Source organism: Pseudophryne corroboree, chromosome 8 (assembly GCF_028390025.1).
Source record: "Pseudophryne corroboree isolate aPseCor3 chromosome 8, aPseCor3.hap2, whole genome shotgun sequence".
Classification (NCBI taxonomy): domain Eukaryota; kingdom Metazoa; phylum Chordata; class Amphibia; order Anura; family Myobatrachidae; genus Pseudophryne; species Pseudophryne corroboree.
Genome location: NC_086451.1, coordinates 395,807,452 through 395,823,537, shown reverse-complemented (window position 1 = coordinate 395,823,537; position 16,086 = coordinate 395,807,452). Strand labels below are relative to the sequence as shown.

The 16,086-nt window shown below is 40.9% G+C and overlaps 1 pseudogene; it reads left to right on the top strand.

Annotated features, from left to right (window-relative positions):
* Positions 1-16,086, top strand: part of LOC134949266 (cytochrome P450 2A13-like) — an 84,004-nt pseudogene that overhangs the window by 43,871 nt on the left and 24,047 nt on the right.

The following is a 16,086-nucleotide window of genomic DNA, read 5'->3' as shown; positions in this document are numbered from 1 at the left end:
TCTTAGTTTCTCCTTCAATTTCCCTAGATGCATCTGCAAAAGCCTGATGAGGGGAATGACCTGACTTAGGCTGGCTGTGTCTGAACTGACTTCACGTGTGGCAAGTTCGAAGGGTTGGAGAATCTTGCATAACACGGAAATCATTCTCCACTGCGCTTGAGTCAGGTGTATTCCCTCTCCTTTACCTAAATTGTAGGTGGATGTATAGGCTTGAATGTCTTTCTGGTGGTGTGGCTTGCAGGAGCTTGGATACAATAGGAAGAAGGTATTTAGGTGTCAGTGGACTGCTTATGCACTTACACCAAGTTTCTGAACTTGACAATGACTTCTGATGAATGCGCTGCAGGTGACTTGAAAGAGAGGCTGTTCCTAGGTGGTAAATGTCCTTACCCCTACTTATTATGGTTTGACAAAGGCAACACATGGTTTGACACCTGTTGTCCGGATTTGTGGAGAAATAATTCCACACCGAAGAGGTGGCTTTTTTGGTATTTTGCCCAGGCATGACAATGGGCTTTCTCATCCCATGGACAACAGCTGTCTCCACTGGTACCTTATTCAAACAAACCACATCACCATCAGAATCATCATTGTCAACTTCCTCCTTAGCACCAGCTACACCTATATACTCCTCATCCTGGTGTACGTATACAGTGACATCCTCAATCTCAATATCAGCAACTGGACTGGCGGTGCTCATCCCAGTACTTACAGGTGGCGTGCAAATGTTGGTCGGAGCCTCCTCCTCCCATACATTCTTGGAAAGGTCAGGCCTGGACATCGAACCGTGGACACACTTGGTTTCTACTTGGGGTTTGTGATATCTCTGAACGTACAGTTGTATTTTCCTGTGCTTTAACAAGCCTTATTCTTTTAATTTTCCGAGAGGGAGGAGGGCTTCCAGCCTCATGAGAATCTGAGCCACCAGTCATGAACACAGGCCAAATACTTAGTCTTTCCTTGCCACTTTGTGTCATTAATGTCATACTGTATAGCCAATTTTACATTTCACTTCAGAAAATTTCTATTTTTTTATTATTAATTTTTGCTTCTTGGATTTTACATGCCCTATATGACATTGGACATCGGCCTTAGCATGCAACGTTGATGGAATTGCATCATCAATGTCATGACTGGTGGCAGCGGCAGCTTCAGCACTAGTCTAGGAACTGGAAGTGGTTCCTGATCTTCCCCTATTTTTTCCTCCAAATTGTTTTTCTCCATTTCATAGGACAGCACCCCTTTATTATTACAGCATAGAGACCAGTACCCCTTTATTTTCACAGCACCCCTGTATACCTACAGCATACAGAGCCAGTATAATGTTATTTAACAGCAATACCCCTATATTTTACAGCATACAGGAGCAGTGTGCTTTTAATTTTTAACAACTGCACCCTTGAATTTTAATAGCATACAGAGCCAGTGTAATGTTATTTAAATAGCAGCACCCCTATATTTTACAGCATACAGCAGTGTGCTTTTAATTTTTAACAACTGCACCCCTGAATTTTTACAACATACAAGGCCAGCAGCAACCCTAAGTTTTACAGCATACAGGAGCACCCCTGCAACTGCACCCCTGAATTTTAGTAGCGTACAGGGCCAGTGTAATGTTATTTGAACAGCAGCCCTTAATATTTTACAGCATACAGGAGCAGTGTGCTTTTAATTTTTAACAACTGCACCTCTAAATTTTTACAACATACAGGGCCAGCAGCACCCCTGTATTTTACAGCATACAGGAGAAGTGTGCTTTTAATTTTTAACAAATACACCCCTGAATTTTTACAACATACAGGGTCAGCAGCACCCTTATATTTTACAGCATACAGGAGGAGGACAGTGCCCCTGCACCCTGTACAACACAGTGACAGCCAGGACAGGAACACCCATGTTCAGCTGCAGCACCCGGTCGATACAGCACATGAAACACCAGTGACAGCCAGGACAGCACCCCTAACACAGCACAGGAACACAATAGTGAGAGCAGTACCACTACAGAGCACACACTAACCCCACCCGATGCCACCAACCTCAGAGAGAGACAGAGGTCCGGAGTGAAAATGGCAGCAATGTGCGGCTGTTTATATGGAATCCAAAACCCGCGAGATTCCGACAGAGGCTCATAGCATGAAGTTCGTGGGGGTTCGGTTCTCAGGGAACCGAACCCGCTCATCTCTAATAGCATCCAATCAGATTCCACTTAACATTTCTCTAGCTGCTTCTAGAAGATAATAGATAGAACCTGATACATTACTACAGACAACATCTCCAGTTGTAAAAAAAAAACTACCTAAATTTACCCCCATAGAAAGGACAAGCATAGTGTAGAAATCCTTTTAAAATTATGCTATTTAATAACACATTGCACTGTCACTTACTATATACAGTACTGTAGCAGTATTTAAAATCATAGACCAAATCTCCACGGTTGCATGCAGGAACAGCCCTAAGTCCCAGATGGAATTTTGGAACAAGGTAGGACTTGGTTCCAGATAGCCAGCCCTCCACAGGAACAAAACCATCAGTTTGCAGGTCCCCTGGAGCCAAATCACAGAGCCATGCTTAATGTGTTTTATACCCAGTAAGGTTCTTTTTCAGAAGCATGGTTAGGCTCTACATGACCTCAAATATATATCCTAAATGCAGAACACACAGCTGATGCTTATCACTGCTAATCAGCAGATCAAACTGAAACCTGAAGCCACGTGTGTTCCATTTGTATTGCACATACTGGGAAGTGGCTCCAGTAACTGAAAGAGTGCAGGCTCTGTTTGTGGGCCCCCTCCTCCCCCGTAGCTGCCAGCACCACTGTTAGCGCTCTGAGCACTGAGACTCTGGCACAGTGCCAGAGTCTACAGCGCAAGCACAGGACTCCAGAAAATGGCCGCCGCACCATTTTTTCAGAGACCTGCGCATGCACTGTAGACTCTGGCACTGAGCCAGAGTCTCTAGTGTTCAGTGCGCTAGCAGTGGTGGTGCTGGATATGGCAGAGGAGGGGATCCACACATGGTCACCGATGGATGCCGGAAAGGTAAGTATAGAAGAAATGGGTGCAGGGTGTACGGTGTTAGCACTAATTAAAGATACGCCACTGGAAACTACTGCAATATTGTTGGTGCAATGTGTTATTAACTGTCAATTTTAAATGGATTTCTGCACTATTTTTGTCCTTTCTATGGGGTATATTTAAGGTGCGAGTTTATAGAAGTGGAGATCTTGGCCAGATCAAGCAATCAGATTCTACTCATAATTTATCTAGCACCTTCTAGACGATAATAGCTGGAGTCTGATTGGTAGCAATGGGGGATCTGGTCTCTAGGTCGACAGTAACTAGGTCGACACTATCTAGGTTGACCACTATTGGTCAGCAGTAACTAGGTCGACAGGGTTCCTAGGTCGACAGGGTCTCTAGGTAGACATGTTCTATGTCGACAGGTCAAAAGGTCAACATGAGTTTTTCATGATTTTTTTCTTTTTTTTTTACCTTTTCATACTTAACGATCCACGTGGACTACGATTGGAACGGTAATCTGTGCCGCCGTGCAAGGGGACATGGTGCACTAATTGGGGGTTCCCAGTCACTCTATGAAGAAAATGTCACAAAAAACATGAAAAATTTCATGTCGACCTTTTGATCTGTCGACCTAGACCATGTTGACCTAAATACCCTGTTGACCTAGTTACTGTCGACCAATAGTGGTTGACCTAGACACTGTCAACCTAGTTACTATCTACCTTCCATCTCACACCCAGCTATGGGTATTGGCGCCGACAGATGTGTTGTGTCCAAGTAATTGGAGGAGGCATGGCCAATGCAGGGAGATGTAGCCAACCCCCCTCCTTATGAAATATTTACAAAACGTTATTGAAAGTGTGGCCGTGAAGCAGCTGCATGCACTGGACAGGAAGATGGGGCTCCAGCATGCAGATAGGCAGGTGGTGAGTGGAGGGTGGCGGGTGGTTAGCAAGGCCAGGTGTGATTGTTCGCCAACCACACATCAGGGAGAGAAAGCAGTGACTGCCACTGCAGCTGTCTTTCTCCCCAGAGCAGCATACAGTAATGTGTGTGCTGGGCTGGGTACAGCATTCATTCCTCTCTCCACACCCCAAGATGCCGCTGGCCCCTGGCCCCTTTAACAGGCCTGGTTAAAGAGTACCCCCTTCCCGCTCTCGATGCCACTGGCTATGGGCAACATCTCAATGTCTATAAATCCCCACCTTAGTAAATAAACCCATATGTGTCTTTCCGATCCATGGTGCTATTAAATTTACAAGACAGTGACTCTAAGAAGCAGTCCTCCTGGCTCCCCAATGGTCTAGGTTTTAGGTGTATTAATGGTTCAGCACAGACGGAACTAGCTAGTGCCTCCTGAGCCATTTAACTCACCACACGTCCTTACTTGATACAAGAGAAATGCATCAAAAAGGTTTTGGCTTCATAGTTCTTTCCTTAATATGTCCCACCCACAATACAATGCTGTAAATGTCTGGACAACCGTGGCATAGGTAGGAAAGTGTGGGTGCGACCATCTGAGGGGGTGACACCAAAATTCCAGCTCCATCTCAGTGATCGGGAGCTGGGTGCTTCACTTTGACGTTAGAGATGAGATCTTGGAAGAATGCAGTTTCTGGGGCCTCCCAGCATCTCTGCAAGTACAGGGCACACTCCCACAGTGATTAAATGGGGGGGGGGGTGCCGCAAGGCGATGCCTTCACTTACTGTAGGTATGTGTGTAGAAGATCATGCTTTGGGAGGATATAAACTATTACAACTTTTACATCTCTTGAGTTCTAGGTGATTTGACAAAAGATAATGCTGGCAGAAAACATGTACAAATTCTTTCATTTTCCATTTAGGGACTCCATTCAACACCACTTGCCTCTTCAGAGAGGTGAGTGCCAACATCATCAGCGCCATCATCTTTGGGAAAAGGTTTACCTATGAAGATCCTGAGTTCCGCAGGCTCATGCACATCATTGATTAATTATTTATATCCATTGCTTGTTTCTGGGGCCAGGTACAGTATTTAAGAAACTTTTTCAAATATATTCATATAAAATATATGCCAGCCAAACTCATAATTGTTTCATTTTGGTGGTAAAGGGCAGGGCTGTAATTAGGTGTGTGCCAGCGCTGCCTGCCACACAGCGCAGATGTACTATGGGTGCGAGCTCGCTGTCATCCTTGACTCTGATCTGTCCTTTGTTCCCCACATTTAATCTGTCTCAAAATCATGTTACATGCATCTAAGAAACATATCCAAAATATGACCATACCTTACACAAGACACTCCAAAAACTCTAATCCATGCTCTGATTATGTTCTGCATTGATTATTGCAATAGTCTTCTTACTGGTCTTACCAGAAACAGACTCTCACCACTACAACCAATTCTAAATGCAGCCGCGAGGTTAATCTTCCATGCAAGACATTCATTGGCTGCAAATGCACTATGTCAGTCCCTCCATTGGCTACCTGTATTCTATCACATTCAATATAAAATATTTTTGCTCACACACAGGGCCATTAACCAAACTATACCTCTGTACATCTCTTACTTATCTCAAAATATATGCCAACCAGACCTTTTCACTCTTCACAAGGTCAACGTCTCTTCTCGACACTTATTATTTAGTCCCATTCACGATTGCAGTACCTTCTTCGGGCTGCACCCACTCTGTAAAATGCCCTACCATGCACAATAAGACTCTCCTCTAGTCTCCAAAACTTCAAGCGTTCCCTGAAAACTTGCCTCTTCAGGCTATCTTATCACATTCCAGAACAGCCCCCTCAACCTTCATAAGCTTTCCTATCCAGTTGCATCCCCACTGTACAGTCCACACATGTTTTTTCACATACTTTCTCTTCACTTTCCATCCTCCTGACACCAAGTCAACTACAAGTTTACCCACTTACTCATGTCTACTGCAAGAATCATATCACTAGGCTTATTTAATAATGGATCCTAGCTTTCTTATATACCACTGTATAACATAAACAATTAAGATTAGGGAAACTAAATACATTTTTTATAAATATATTTACTATATACCAATCACTATGCACTTTATCACACATGTTAAATAAGCAAGCAGATAGTGCAATCATTAGATCATTTATGGTCAAAATGGCTAAACTGGGAGAGAATGGGAGACAGATGTAATACACTTGAAGAGGAAGATCAGTCAGGCAGAAGCATGGAGAGCACATTGGAATGGAGAGTGTTGGGAGACAGGATGACCAGATAAGAGGAGATTATAATAGTCTAGTATAGAGTTGACCAGTGAGTGGATGAGGGTTATAGTTTCCCCCATGGTGAAAAATGTTCTGATACTAGAGATACTGTATTTTTTAGATGGAAATGGCAGGACTGTGAAAGGGACTGATTGGTGGTTAGAGGAGATGGTGGTGCTATTAATAGATAAGAAATTTTAAATTAGCAAAGTTATTAGGGATGCTGGGAAAATGATCATGTCAGTCTTAGACATGCAGGAGAACATAGTGGTCCACACTGTCAAAAGCAGAAGAAAGGTCAAGAAGAATGAATACAAAGCAGCGGCCATTGGATTTGGCAGCAGGTAGATATTTTCTTATTTTAGTGAGGGCAGACATAAATATAATAGGTCAAGCATGGAGTGGATGGTAAGGCTGTTGTAAACAACCTGCTCAAGTTGTTTGAAGGCAAAGGGGAGGAGAGAGATGGAACAGTAATTAGCAAATGTCAGGGTCAAGGGTGAGTTTTAAAAAATGGGCAGATAAGGCATACTTCACTGAATTGGGGACAGTGCCTGATGAGATGGAAAGATTGAAGAAATATATTTGGGAAGATGAGGAGAGCTTGTTAAAGAAGATGATGGCCCTGGAGCTGATGTCCTGACATATGATTTAAATTTTAGATTTGAAGTGGGTGGCGACATCAAAGTCAGAGAGTTAGAAGGGGTGGAAGCGGGTGGGGGGGGAGTTGAAAGTGTCAAAGTGATGACTGGGTTTGGAGGACAGAGATGAGATAATTATCTTGAAATCAGAATGTTTAAATAGGAAAAGGGCAGCATTGATTGCATGCCTGCCAGAGGGGCCTAGGAAGATTTTCCAATAGTTAGTGTCACTCATTATGTAAAAATATCACCAGAATGTCCACAAGCGCCAATTGTTCTATGTCTGGAGATTCTACTCCTAGGTAGGAGATGGAAATCCTCAATCCCAGATATCACGTACTTACTCCAATACATATATAAAAAATAAAATAAAATACAATAGTGTAATACAGTTGATTCAATGGAGGTTATTTCACACTATTGTAAGTGGGGTCTGTACCGTGAGGATATGTCTACCAATCTGTAGACACAGCGCATGGAATGGAGAAGGTCAAGCCTTATATAGATTCTCCTCCTATTTCCTTATTCCTCAACAGTTGGTCTCCCTCGTACAATTTGACATCATAAAAGTGAATGAACAGGTATAGTATAATACCGTTTTAATTTTAAGAAAGACAAACAGAGCAGGATAAAGCACTGGACTCTCACCATAAGGGATTGTCCACTAAAACAGTAGACAAACAAGGCATGATTGAAATAATACCAGGCGTACCCAGTACCTCGTTGATTCCTCTATGGTTCCACCCCTGTGTGTCCTGTTCACAACAAATGAACTTCCGACGCATTTTGATACTCTTTGGTATCTTTTTCAAGGCATTATGGTTCATCATCCCTTTGCATCCCTTTATACGCCTTTGTTGATGTCATCCCCCAATTAACATAAACGTCCTATTTCCAGACATGGATTACCTATCATCTAAAAGATATCCTATTATTGGAGGAAATGTCCCTTCTGTTCCTCCATTACAGGTTTCCCAGGAAGGCACTTCCACTTTCTATTGGCGCAAATCGGAAGTGGCGTAAGTCCCATTTGAAGTATCAGAGGGACCTGACTTCCGTGATTGCGTTCCACCGGCGCTAGATGTTTGCATCTCACCGCTGCGGAACGTCGCTTCCGGAAATGTTCTTTTGGTGTATAACTATGTATTCATGAGGGAAATTATCTTTAGTTGTACTTCTCACTCAGCGCCACCATTTCAGATCATTCTAGCAGCATGTCATATAGAAATAATAATAATAAAACCGTGGATTAGTAAATTAAAATGGTACTTAAAATATTAGCAAAACTTAAAGATATGTATTGAATATAATAAATATATAAAAATGTCTATAAGAACCATTTTAACTCGAAATCTTTATTTAAACCCATAGGTGCTAGAGTTTTAAAATTGAAGATCATAGACATCTCACATTTAGCCAATCTCACAGCAATATCACCCCCTTTTATATTGGGGAAAACTTTTTTTAAAGCCATGAAATTTCTCACACATTTCGTGTCACAATTATGAGCATCTTTAAAGTGCTTTGACAGTGCATGTGTATCTAAACCCTTTTGGATATTCCGGAGATGTTCTCCTATACTTATTTTGAGAGTTCTACTAGTTCTGCATATGTAGAATTTCCCACAATTACATTCTACGCCATACACTAGGTTCGAAGAATGACAGGTTAAAAAAATCATTGATAAGAAGTTTCTTCCCAATTTTCTCAACCTCTAAAAGTTTTTTACCAAAATTGTTGGGAATAACCCTACACCCCACACAGCTACCACATCGATAAAATCCCGTGGATAGTACATTCCCTCCTTTAGGTGATGGCGGGCAAATGCTCTTAACCAATTTGGATTTTAAATTGGGTGCTCGTCTGAAAATACAATTAGGGTTCTCTGGTAGTTCTGGTCCCATTATCGGGTCTTTTTTCAGAATGCTTTTTGAAGATTTTCTTGACCTGATAATGTTGTGAACTATAATCTGTCGTAAATGACCACTTAAACTTATCCCTATTGTCTTTATCTTTTTTAACCTCATTTTTTCTCAAAAGATCATCCCTCTTCATTCTATCTACTTTATTAAGAGATTCAGAAATGTTCTGTTAATCATATCTGCTCATTTTAAAGCTGGTAGACATTTCACTGGCTTGAGTAAGGAAAACTTCTCTATCCATACAGTTCCTTTTAATTCTTTTGAACTGACTGGATGGTATCGTTTCAAGCCACCTCTTATGAAGACAACTTGAAATGATACCATCTGACTGGTGATCAAGCCAACGTGGTGAAACGTACGTTCAGTCTTAGTCTGAGGATCGCAGCTGAACGGTCACGGCATTTCACAGCAGCGGGAAGCCGCGAATGAAATATTGAATGAACGGTTACCTCGAACTGCACCTGTGATACATACAGCCTAATGTCGACAGATTGGTATCATACCTGGTATTTCTATACTATATCCACCTATGCAGTTTGGGTCCTCTGTATCGTACATCCAATTGGCAGCCCCAATTTGATTAACATTATTTCAGAGAACGCTGCCGGAGCGTTTTAATTACATAAATTTTAATCAATTCCATTTAAGGGTTCATGATACACCTTGCACTATTGATCTTTCCTTCCTAGCATTCACCTGTCTCCTGCTGGCGAATTTGGACCCTGCAATGCCACTGGTAACAGGATCCACCTAACACCAGGTACAGGTTGACAAAGTGACGCTGAATCTATTTTTCTATCGGCTCGGCAATCACCCTTACTCTCACCTAGTATCTGCTCCATGAAGATATTGGGCAGCAGATGAGGGAGACGGCATATCAGACTGTACTATTCTCTTTGGACACAATTGTGCTATACAGATATATGATGTTATCACAAGGCACACTCTGCCAATGGTTTAGACTAACAATGTATAAATTATAGCAATAGCTTACCACACAGTGACAAAAATCGATTAAGCTTACTGCTGGTTATTCGCAATTGCACCTATTACAGGGGTACCCCAGAATATTGAATTAATTGGTGATTGACCATTGAATTAATTGGTGATTGACCTGCTGCAGTATATTGTCTATGAAACAGCATGTTATTTAGTCCAAGTAAGACTGCAGTTTAGCAGTTTAGTACGACACCTCTTTTCTGTGATACTTCATAATTTAGTACAGTTTTTTATGCCCTGAGGGCTATACTTTGTGCATGTACTGTTTATCTTATTTTGAGTGTTTTGGCCTGCCGAGGCATTAAAAAGTATTGCTATGCAAACTCCTTGGTTAGCCCTCTGTGTCCATCTCAATTATGCTAATGGTAAAGGTACATGCTAATTAAGTGAATAAGATCATATCAGGATAATAATTGGATAGCAGTAGAACTACTGAATCAATACTTCTTGAAAATATTTCATGTATGTTTCCTTTGTAAAAATTGCTTGCTTAAATATGGCAGAGGTAGTGAAAACTGGCCCACATTGGGGGCTGAATACCGGCTAATCTACCAAAAAGTTCTCAGGTGTACCTGTTAGTATCTGACAGGAGGATTTGTCATTGTCTCAGTTTTTGTTCTAACCAACAGGGATGTGAAACCGCTCATGCAGGCAGAGTGGAATAACCAGTGCTATCATGAACAATGCATGGTTATAGGTAGCAGAATGAAATTACTCTGATACACTGGTTTAGAAATTTGTTGAAAAATGATACAAGCCAGAAATGTAACAGATTTGACACATGTACCTAGGAACCTGTTGAAGAATGATACTAGCTAGGAATGTAACACATTTTAGATACAGGCTTTATGTCACAAGTGCACTGAGTAGAAAATATAGCTGGAATTGAATCATGACTATTTAAGATACAGATTTTAGAATAAATGTGATCAGTTCATTAACAACAAATATCAGATGTTTATCTTTGGCTGCGATTCATAAACATATTGAAATTCATGAATAATTTCGTGTTAATTTAATCATGAACAAATTTTGCAATGACTTAAATGTGATTTATCAGGTATGAATTATTAGTCTGTATTCGAGATACAGATGGTTATATCCTAATTATATTGATTAATATTTTCACCACATGTATAATATTGGTCTAATTTAAGACATAGATATATCTTTTACAGGGGATGCAATAGAATCCATGCACTTACAGAGTGGCAGATACATATAGGTCTATACCACTCAAAGTACCCTCTTTATTTTAGTTGGAATAATTAAAGGTTACGTTTTAAACTAATGTAATCATATCATATCGATTTATACATTACATTTTGTTATAAAAGTGTGCTCCAAAAAGCAATCTACTCTTTTTGTTGCCTCTTTGCAACAAACACGTTGTTTAATGTTTGGTTTATTTTGATTGCAGGAGCACCTCAAGCATTCCAAATTTAAATCCCTGAGGAGGAACATAATTATTAGCTGTTTTTTTGTTTCCAATATTGTATTACTATTGTAATCTAACAATTTGTGTCTGGTGCGGGACAAAGAATACAATATCATATGATGAACCATTATGCCTTGAAAAAGATACCAAAGAGTGTCGAAACGCGTCGGAAGTACATTTGTTGTGAACAGGAGACACAGGGGTGGAACCATAGATGAATCAATGAGGTGCTGGATATGCCTGGTATTATTTCAATCATGCCTTGTTTGTCTACTGTTTTAGTGGACAATCCCTTATGGTGAGAGTCCAGTGCTTTATCCTGCTCTGTTTGTCTTTCTTAAACTTAAAACGGTATTATACTATACCTGTTCATTCTCTTTTATGATGTCAAATTGTACGAGGGAGACTAACTGTTGAGGAATAAGGAAATATGAGGGGAATCTATGTAGGGCTTGACCTTCTCCATTCCATGCGCTGTGTGTCTACAGATTGGTAGAAATATCCACACGGTACGGACCCCACTTGCAATATTGTGAAATATCCTCCATTGAATAAACTGAATTACACTATTGTATTTTATTTTATTTTTTATATATGTATTGGAGTAAGTATGTGATATCTGGGATTGAGGATTTTCATCTCCTACCTAGGAGTAGAATCTCCAGACATAGAACAATTGGCACTTGTGGACATTCTGGTGATATTTTTATATATTCAGTGTTTATTGGTGAGTGGTGGCACTCTAATTTTTCACACAGAGTGTCCATATTGGCTGCAGGACTTTCTGCGCATTTATCATTTCCAGTGTTCTCTGGATATTTGTCACTCATTGAAATAGCACTGGGAGGTAGTGGTTTTGGACAAATTTGTCCATGTTAAAGTACCATGATTTTTAGAATGTAATGAGATAACAAAAATAATAATGAAGTAGCCAAGAAAATGGGAAATGCACCAAATAAATCTGCAATATTCAGCATCCCAGAGATGGATTTTTAGGGCATACAGTAGCTCCCTTATGTACTGTAATAGTCCAGTGGTTCTCAAACTGTGTGCCGTGGGGTGCTTTGGGACACTTGCAGGGGTGACTTGGATTGGTGGTCCAGGGCCATTTCAAATTATTTATGGTCAATGTAATAAGAAAAACCAGGTCGGTGGCTGTCAATCATAAAAAATATGGACATTATCCCTCACCACAAAACTGAACCTAAGGATGACATAAACACAATTTACTTAATTTAATATTTCTTTCCAAATTTCTCAATAATAAACTTTTGGCCTAGGTCTGCAGTGAAAAAACTTCTTATACTCTATGACGCCGTAATTCAAAAAAGTTTAGGGGACCACTGTATTAGTCACTCAGCAAAAAAGAGCAGATATTCATAAGCAACAAAGTATTCTCTCAAGCTGAAGGTGAAATGTCCATTTGTAATGGAATATATGGATCCCACAAGTGCTGTAGATTTGCCTTAGCTTTTAAAGTCAAGATGGGTTTTGAAAATTCTGCTTTAAATCCCACGGCTAAATCACAGAAATATTGGCATTTTTTCAAAAACAGCAGCCTACCATATTAGATCATGATGTGGCTCATAGTCTCTTCACACCCATCTATTTATTATTTATTGTCTAATTTTCTCTACTCAACCCCTATAAGAGGTGTGGCTTTTAATGTATTTTAATGAGACTAATGCTTTAATTTATGTTTAATTATATTAAGTACATTTTAACTCTGTTCCCCTTCTATATACTCCGCTTCTGAATCCACATACCGCTGCATTCTTATTTTCCATTGGTCAAAGCCGTCTGTAGCTCATTATCTGTCAGCTGTCTCAACAGCTCTGTTGTTTTCTTCTTTACCTCGGTAACTGATGCAAAACGGGTTCCCTTGAGTACAGATTTGACTTTAGAGAAAGAAAGAAGGTGCTAGGTCTGGCGAGTATGGAAGGTGTTCTAGAAAATAAATGTTTCTCGGGCAAAAACTGCTTCTGTGTGGACTGGTGCATTGTCTAGGCAGGCTTTAACTGACCCAAAGGGAAACAGGGAAAACACACTGCCTGGGGTCCCACCTCGTTTTCGAGGGATCTGGTTATAGACTGCAAAAATTATACATTATACATATGTTACCTTATACTGTACAGTAATATGGTGCATACTCTACAGTACATTGCTGTTATTAATCTGGTGCATTATCATGCATGCGCTAGCAGTATTTACTATATATATTTATCAAGGGGCCCAGACCATGCACTCTCCAATGATTAGTCACTCCATGGTGGTGACTAGCCACACCCCTCCAGGGACTGGCAACATTCCTCTACCACTGCATTCCCCTGGTGGGCTCTTCATGCCCCAGTCTGACACTGTGTCCAGGTGGAGGGCAAAACCATTTTTCCACAACTCTGGCTTTTTTTGATTCTTTTACTGCAAAATTGCTAGAATATTTTTGTAGTAATGTTGATTCACTGTTGTGCCTTCTGGTACCCAGCCTTCCAAAATAACATACTTGATCTCAAAGAAAACAATTATCTTGACTTTGATTTTGGGTTTGCTTTGATGTACTTTCTTCAGTGCATGGACTGAAGGTTTTGTCTTAGGATCATACTGGAGGATCCATGTTTCATCAAAGTTAATAACTTTATCTAAAAAACACATTTTCATTTGTTTTTGTAAGGCCTTCTGGGGCATTCATCTTCTTTGACATACTCACAACTGAGAATGTCTAGATTATTTCTGATAAATATTTAAAATGCCAGCGTTAATATATGCTGCAGACGCAAGGCGCATCTTATTACCATATAAGATAAATGTGCGTTGTACATCGCAAACACAACATCCCTTAAGAGAAAACAATCACTCGCACACATTGTCGGAGGAGGTCCAACGCTCAGAGATGTATATACTTGATACTAAAAGGGTATGCATACAATATAACACATGTACAGTATATATATGGTTATAGATTTACAATTACACAGTAAGCAGTTGTAGTAACTTGAGGATCAATCACAGCCAGAGCCAGCATACTTTACCCTTTCCCATCAATGCACAGTCCGCTGCATCTTTGAATCTACCTCAACAGCAACTAAACAACGGAAAACAGCACTTCTTGGGTGAGGGGAATTAACTGTGTATTGGGGGAAGTGCATGTCTGGGACTGAGTCTTCTGTTATTTGTCCAGGGGAGAGAAATCTCTCATTCATGATGTGTCATTGGTCAGTTCATATGCAAGCAACATCCAGCCATGAAGATGACATCATAGGTGTTAGCCACTGGTTGTCTCTCGGGAAGTTCTTTGTTCACTTTTGAATTGTGGCTTCATATTCCTACATTTGGTCATAACTAATCATTTCAATGTGCTACAATATTCCCATGGCTATCAAATTATCAAACTCATTCCCCTGATTATTTTGACACCAAGCATGACATGTTTATATTGTTCTGTTCCAATAATACATATATATCTGATGTTATAACGCTATTATATAAATACATTATAATGTCTGGTGCTTTATAGTTATGTAGTGTATCCTGCACCGAAACTCAGAAGTTAGTACTTATTGTATACTGAATAACCAGCTATCTAACAAGTTTCCCATAGTAATTTTGAATTTTTATTCATCCTGAGCTGGAGGTGCTCCAACAATCATGATTTAACCTTGTAAATAAACAAAGACCGGCAGTTGCCAAGAAAAGAAAGAGATTGCCTTTTTGGAGCTCACTCAAATCTCTTGGAGGACCTAAACAGTAGAGATGAGCGCCTGAAATTTTTCGGGTTTTGTGTTTTGGTTTTGGGTTCGGTTCCGCGGCCGTGTTTTGGGTTCGAACGCGTTTTGGCAAAACCTCACCGAATTATTTTTGTCGGATTCGGGTGTGTTTTGGATCCGGGTGTTTTTTTCAAAAAACCCTAAAAAACAGCTTAAATCATAGAATTTGGGGGTAATTTTGATCCCAAAGTATTATTAACCTCAAAAAACATAATTTACACTCATTTTCAGCCTATTCTGAACACATCACACCTCACAATATTATTTTTAGTCCTAAAATTTGCACCGAGGTCGCTGTGTGAGTAAGATAAGCGACCCTAGTGGCCGACACAAACACCGGGCCCATCTAGGAGTGGCACTGCAGTGTCACGCAGGATGTCCCTTCCAAAAAACCCTCCCCAAACAGCACATGACGCAAAGAAAAAAAGAGGCGCAATGAGGTAGCTGTGTGAGTAAGATTAGCGACCCTAGTGGCCGACACAAACACCGGGCCCATCTAGGAGTGGCACTGCAGTGTCACGCAGGATGTCCCTTCCAAAAAACCCTCCCCAAACAGCACATGACGCAAAGAAAAAAAGAGGCGCAATGAGGTAGCTGTGTGAGTAAGATTAGCGACCCTAGTGGCCGACACAAACACCGGGCCCATCTAGGAGTGGCACTGCAGTGTCACGCAGGATGGCCCTTCCAAAAAACCCTCCCCAAACAGCACATGACGCAAAGAAAAAAAGAGGCGCAATGAGGTAGCTGACTGTGTGAGTAAGATTAGCGACCCTAGTGGCCGACACAAACACCGGGCACATCTAGGAGTGGCACTGCAGTGTCACGCAGGATGTCCCTTCCAAAAAACCCTCCCCAAACAGCACATGACGCAAAGAAAAAAAGAGGCGCAATGAGGTAGCTGTGTGAGTAAGATTAGCGACCCTAGTGGCCGACACAAACACCGGGCCCATCTAGGAGTGGCACTGCAGTGTCACGCAGGATGTCCCTTCCAAAAAACCCTCCCCAATCAGCACATGATGCAAAGAAAAAGAAAAGAAAAAAGAGGTGCAAGATGGAATTATCCTTGGGCCCTCCCACCCACCC